This window comes from Humulus lupulus, chromosome 5, assembly GCF_963169125.1.
Source record: "Humulus lupulus chromosome 5, drHumLupu1.1, whole genome shotgun sequence".
Lineage (NCBI taxonomy): Eukaryota > Viridiplantae > Streptophyta > Magnoliopsida > Rosales > Cannabaceae > Humulus > Humulus lupulus.
In genome coordinates, this window is record NC_084797.1 from 136,396,689 (window position 1) to 136,404,213 (window position 7,525).

A 7,525-nucleotide genomic window follows, 5' to 3' on the forward strand; every position below is an offset into this window, starting at 1 on the left:
TTTATTGATAATAAATGAGATTACAAAGAAATTGGATTTTAAGTAGGGCATAAAACCCTAACAGCGCCGTAGTGTTTTTCAGGGCTTGAATTTCTGTACTTTTTGGGGTTTTCGCCCGAGGGCCTAGGGGATGATTCCACCACACTATTAGGTAGGATTGGAGACCCCGAGATCGCATAATTGGTCCCGAGATTGGATTTTGGAACTTAAACTCATTAAAACACCATTTATGGTTGTGACTAGGTTATCGCTAGGGCTTGGGAGAGGATCGTGCTCGAGGGGTCGCTTATATATATAACTTGTTCTTGGACCAGAGGTAAGAAAATTGCACCGAATACGTGATATATGTGATTAGGGCTTGCCTCGGTTGTTGATTATAACTATGAATAGGGCTCGGGCCCCTGAGAATGAATGTGATTGAGGCTATGTTTGTGCTCGTTGACTAAGCTTGCTTCATTGCTTCGTGTCTGGATAATTGTGTACTGGTTGTTTACATTGTCAGCATAATTAGGGCTCGACCCCGTTAAGGAACATGGTTATTACTATGTTTGTATCTGATTGGCTGAAATATATGATTATCCTATATGCATACTAGAATTATGTGAAGTATTCTTCTCTGTGTCTGTATTTGTATATGCACCTATAGCAGGATATCCGGGTACCTATCAGAGCCTTGAATTATTAGTCAAGAGAGTCAATAGTGCACTGCATACTGGTTGAAAGGATAAGGCCTGATCAGGGACTGCTATTACGTTGACTGGCCCTATGGTTGCTTTGAAAACAAAGGGCTTGGCTATTTACTCAAAGTTAGGGCAAAGGGCCCCGAGTGGCTCTATGGTCACATAGTTAGGGCAAAGGGTCCCAGGTTGACTCAGTGGTCATTTGATTAGGGCAGTATTGGTCTTTGCATCAAAGGTATGGAGGCATTACCTTTATGGGGAGAAGTGTGATATTTATACTGACCATAAGATCTTGAAGCACTTTTTTCACACAGAAAGACCTGAACACGAGATAGAGAAGTTGGCTGGAGTTGGTGATGGATTATGATTATGAAATCCTGTATCACCAAGGAAAGGCCAACATGGTGATAGATGCCTTAAGCTGGAAGGGTCCAGGACAGATAAACAGTACGAGACTGATATCTAGAGAGCTGGCGGAGGATATGACAAGAGCTGGTATAGAGTTATTGGTGCGCCAGTTGGCCAATATCACACTATAGTCTACGCTGTTAGAAATAATAAAGGAAGGTAAGTTGGGTGATCCACAATTGACATAGATCAGAGAGGACGTCCTAGCAGGAGTGTCTAGGGACTATACAATGTCAGATATAGGCTTGTTGAGGTATAGGGGTCAGATCTGTGTTCCGATGTACACTATTATCAGATGGTAGATTTTGGAGGAATCTCATACTACCCATTACTCTTTGCATCCAGGCACCACGAAGATGTATCAAGATGTGAGATCGCTATATTGGTGGCTTGGGATAAAGAGGGATGTGACAGAATATGTGGCTAAGTGCTTGACATGTCAACAGGTCAAGGCTGAGCATCAGAGACCAGTAGGGCTATTACATCCTCTAGACATCCTAGAGTGGAAATGGGAGGAAATCACGATGGATTTCCTGGTGGGGTTACCCACGATAGTGGGTTAACATGATTCGGTGTGGATTATCATGGATCGATACACCAAATCAGCTTACTTCTTACTAATGAGAATGACATATATATTTGTCTAGCACTCGTATCTCTATTTGAGAGAGATAATGCGCCTTCATGGGGCTCCGAGGTCGTGTCAGATCGAGACCCCACATTTACTTCCAAGTTTCAGGGAAGTTTACAGAAGGCTATGGGTACAATTGAATTTTAATACTGCTTATCATCCTCAGACAGATGGACAATCTGAGAGGTCGATTCAAATATTAGAGGACATGCTGCGAGCATGTGTTCTAGACTTTGATGGGTCATGGAGTAAGTATTTTCCTTTAAGAGAGTTTTCCTACAATAACAGTTATCAATCGACCATTGGGGTGGCTCCTTATGAGATGTTGTATGGTAGGAAATGCAGATCTCCCATTCATTGGGATGAACACAGGAGAAAGGAAATACTTGGGTCCTAAGGCAGTTCAGAGGACCAATGAGGCTATTCAGAAGACCAGAGCTCAGATGCTCGCTTCTCAAAGCAGGCAGAAAAGTTATGCTGATCCCAAACATAGGAACGTGGAGTTCCAAGTGGGAGACTATGTCTTCCTTAGAGTCTCACCATGGAAAGGGGAGAGAATATTTGGGAAGAAGGGCAACCTGAGCCCTAGATTTGTTGGACCATTTAAGATCCTGGAGAGGATTGGTCAGGTGGATTATAGATTGACCTAACCTCCGGCAATGTCGGCTGTACAAAATGTATTTCATATTTTGGTCCTTTGGAAATATGTGTCAGACGTGACTCATGTATTGAGTAACGAGGATCTGGAGCTTGAGGCAGATCTCTCCTACGAGGAACAGCTAGTCCAGCTACGAGACAGGAGGGACAAGTTCCTAAGGAACAAAACTATACCTTTGGTTAAGGTATTATGGAGGAACAACAAGTTTGAGGAAGTGACTTGGGAGCAGGAGTAAGATATGCAGAGTCAGTATCCCGAGTTGTTCAGGTAAAGTTTCGAGGACAAAATTTCTACAAGGAGGGGATAGTTGTAACGTCCCAAATTCCCTAATATGGCTTAGTGCCTTGATTAGGGGGCCAGGAGGGCAATTATTGGTTTACGGTATTATTATGTCATAATATGCATGATTATGTGAGTTATCTATTTATATAACTAGTATTGCATGTTTAAGTGTGTTAAATATGTATGTGGGCCATTTCTTATTAGAAGGGCATTTTCGTAATTTTGACCTATTAGGGGTATATTTGAATATATGATGAGACCACATTATTATGTGGATATATTTGGATTATTCAGCACAAGACTATCCTAGCGAGAAAAGTAGTGGTTTGGTCAAAACAAGGTCAAATATCAGGCTCGGAGCGAGCCTTGGGGTAATTTCGTAATTTAGTGCATGACCGAGAATTTTATTTGGAGATAGTTTATACTTATTTAAAGAAATGGTGAATTGTGGTGGTAAAAGACCCAAAATTGCCTTAAGGGTAATGTGGTCATTTGTTTTGGTTGATTTAAGCTCTAGAAACTTATAGAATTGAAGAACAAAACAGTACCAAAACAGGGCACTTCCTCCCTCTCTTTCTCGGTTTTCCCTCTCCCTCTATCTCTTGAAATTTTGATGAAAAACTTGTAGTTTTTGGAATGGGTTTTGTGGATTTGAATCTTGAGGAAGGTATAAGTGCAAATTAGGATTCCTTTTCCAGCAATTGAGGTAACAATTTTGAGTTTATTTCTTTGTGTTTTTATGGTGTTCTTGAGCTTGAGAGTTTGATCATGGATTTTTGGGATTTGTTGAAGTTTTTAAGGAATACTTGGTTGGATTTTATTGCTTTTGATGAGTAGAACTGATTTTTGTGGTTAATTATGGGTTTTGGAGTATTGAGGGATGGATTTTCGGAGCTTTGGCTCGGGGAAGTTTGCTGGAAAAAAACCCACAATTTGGGTTCTCTGGCTTTGGCGCTATAGCGCCATATGAGAGGCTCTACAGCATGGGTCAAGAGGCCGGCTCACATTTTCTGACTGTGACGCCATAGCCTGGTAGGTGGTGCCGTAGCGCTATATTGTTTTTCAGGGCATGGATTTTTTTAACTTTTTGGTGTTTTGGCCCGAGGGCTCGGGGGACGATTCCACCACCCTGTTTGGTGGGATTGGAGGTCCCGAGAGCGCGGAATCGGTCTTGGGATTGGATTTTGGAATTTAAACTCATTGAAACACTATTTATGGTTGTGACTAGGTTACCACTAGGGCTCGGGAGAGGATCGCGCTCGAGGGGTCGCATATATATATATATAACTTGTACTCGGACCAGAGGTAAGAAAACTGCACTCAATACGTGATATATGTGATTAGGGCTTGACCCGGTTGTTGATTATAACTATGAATAGGGCTCAGACCCCTGAGAATGAATGTGATTGAGGCTATGTTTGTGCTTGTTGATTAAGCATGCTTCAAAACTCTGTGACTGGATAATTGTTTACTGATTGTTTACTTTGTCAACAAAATTCAGGCTCGACCCCATTAAGGAACATGGTTATTACAATGTTTATATCTGATTGGATGAAATATATGATTATCCTCTATGCATACTTGAATTATCTAAAGTATTCTTATTTGTATTTGTTTTTGTATATGCACCTATAGAAGGATATCCAGGTACCTATTAGAGCCTTGAATTATTAGTCAAGAGAGTCAATAGCGCATTGCGCACTGGTTGAAACGCTAAGGCCTGATCGGGGACATACTATTATGTTGACCGGCTCTATGGTCGCTTCAAAAACAAAGTGCTTGGCTAGCTCTATGGCTAGTTACTTAGAGCAAGGGCAAAGGGCCCCAGGTGACTCTATGGTCACATAGTTAGGGCAAAGGGCCCCATGTTTAGTCTATGAAAATCTATTCAGAGAAAAGGGCCCATGTTGTCTCAATGGTCATCTGATTAGGGTAGTGGGCCCCATAATGATTCTACAATCATTTATTTGTACTTGTATGCATGCATGAGTAGGTTATTTCTGCTGGGCATGCTAGATATACATCTGAATCTGTGCATATTGTTCATGCAGTTATATTAAGTTTTCTTGCGTGGCCTTGGCTCACGAATGCTCTGTGGTGCAGGAAAAGGGAAAGGAAAGCTGGACCAACCATGAGTTGGAGAGCTTAGGTGGTGACCTGTACATATGCGACCGCTTGACCACCATGGCAAAGGTTTCTTAGAGGAACTAGGGTTAAACCCTATTTTTGCTGCATAGGCCGACAAATTGTAACTTTTGACTTGTCATGACCATTTTGGAACTGTAAACAACTTTGTAAATGTTTATTATGGGATCCCATGTATAGTTTAATGTTTTAAACAAAATATCCATTCCTTTTTACCAAAATTTTTAACCCTGGACCATTAATCACACTTAGATGCACGTTTATAGCCTAATGACTCGTTTAGCGAGTTAAAAACTATTTAAAACACACAGTGTAACCGTCTTGGCTAATCATGGAATTAGAGCAGGAGGACCTAGAAAGAGAAAATAGGAAACTAAGGGAGGAGGGACTAAACAACCATCGGTAGCAGGTTCCACAAGTCCAAGAACAACAACAATTATACGGGGGACTACCCCTAGCCCCATACATGCACGTGTCGAACCACCATTACGAGTTTGTAAGGGAAGGATTTTGTAAGTAGCACCCACCAAATTTTGAAGGAAGCACAGATCCAATAGAGGCAGAAGAGTGGTTAAGATCCGTCGAATCTATATTGGAACATATGAGGCTTAATGACGAGGACAAAGTGTCATGTGCATCAAGTTTGCTAAAGAAGGATGCCCACATATGGTCGAATGATGTTAAGCAAACAAGAAATGTGGCTACTATGACCTGGGCCGACTTCATTCAGGTCTTTAACAATAATTATTATAGTGTCGCAATACTTGCTACACGAGTGTACGAGTTCACAACCTTAGTCCAAGGAAACTCCACAGTAACTGAATATGCCAAAAAGTTTGACCAGTTAGAAAAGTTTGCAGCAGATTTAGTGCTAACAGAGACACTCTGAATTCATAGGTTTATGAGAGGGTTGAAACCAATGATTGCTCAGGATGTGAAGATGACAAGATTTGGGGTGACCACTTATGTTGAAACACTAGAAAGAGCCTTGGAAGTAGAACTCAAGGAGGATTGCATATGGAAAGAGGGGGTTGCTCGAAGAGAAGCTAAGAAGGGAAGTTCAGCACAAGGAGATAACAAAAGGAAGTTTCCCGAGAACAAGAGTAATAAAGCGAAAAAGAGGGGAAAGATGAATGAAAGTAACAACAGTGGTCAGAAGCAGTATGTAGAGTATCCCCAGTGTCGCAAATACAACAAGAAGCATCCATGAGAATGTAGGTAAAAGTCACGTGCATGCTACAAGTGTGGTCAGGAGAGTAACATAAAGAAATACTGTCCACAGGTAACTGAGCAGAAGAAGGTTGAAAAATTGGTTCTAGCTCGGGTATTTTCCCTAACTCAGGGAGAGGCAGAGACTAGCAACACGGTAGTAACAGGTTAACTATCTATTTTTGGAAAGTTATGTACTGTATTGTTCGATTCTGGAGCTACACATTCTTTTATTTCTATAAAGATGATATATAGATTAGATAAACCTTACGAATACCTTAGAGATAATTTTGTTATGGAATTACCCTCGAGAGAGGTAAAGATATCTTCAAGGGGAGTGTGTGAGGCATCAGTTACAAATGAAGGTCGACAATTGCTAGCAAATTTAATAGAGTTGGATATAAAGGACTATGATGTGATCTTGGGCATGGACTGGTTAGCAAGACACGAGGCTATGATACACTACAGAAGAAAGATGGTAATCTTCAAGACTGAAGATGGAGAACAATTCATTTTTATTGGAGACATGACAAGACCTCGAGTACCCATTATCACGGCATTAGAAGCACAAAGGATGATATGCAAGGGATGTCAGGCGTATTTAGCAAGTGTCATCGATAAAGCACAACTTAAGCCAGAAAACGTTCACATAGTGCGTGAATTTCCGAAAGTGTTTCCAGAGGACCTACCCGGATTGCCTCCAAACTAGGAAATAGGATTCATTATCAAGCTAGCACTAGAAACGAGTCCAATTTCTAAGGATCCTTACCAAATGGCACCAATAGAATTGAAGGAGTTAAAAATGCAGTTACAAGAATTATTGGATAAGATGTTTATCTGACCAAGCTATTCACCTTGGGGAGCACCGGTACCGTTTCTCAAAAAGAAGGACGGGTCTATGATACCCCTTAATAAAGTCACTATTAAGAATGAATACCCCTTACCACAAATAGATGATCTCTTTGATCAACTTCAAGGATCGATGATATTTTCAAAATTTGATCTACAGTCAGGATATCACCAATTAAGGGTTGGAGAAGAGGATATTCACAGAATAACTTTTCAGAATCAGTATGGACACTACAAGTTCTTGGTAATGTCATTTGGGTTAACAAATTCCCCAGTTGTGTTCATGGATCTTATGAATTGGGTATTCAAAGATTTTTTGGACATGTTTGTGGGGGTTTACATAGAAGACATTCTAATATACTCAAGGACTATGGCTGAACATGAGAAACACCTTCGGTTGGCATTAAACAAACTCAAGGAAAATTAGATGTATGCAAAGTTCAAGAAATGTGAGTTCTGGTTGGAAAAGGTAGCCTTTTTAGGTCATCTAGTGTCTAAAGAAGGAGTGGAAGTGGATCCTGCTAAAATTGAAGTTGTAAGGGATTGGCCAAAACCTAAGAACACGACGGAAGTAAGAAGCTTCTTGGGATTGGCAGGATATTATAGGAGGTTTGTTGAGGGATTCTCAAAGTTAGACACACCTTTAACAAATTTGACTCAGAA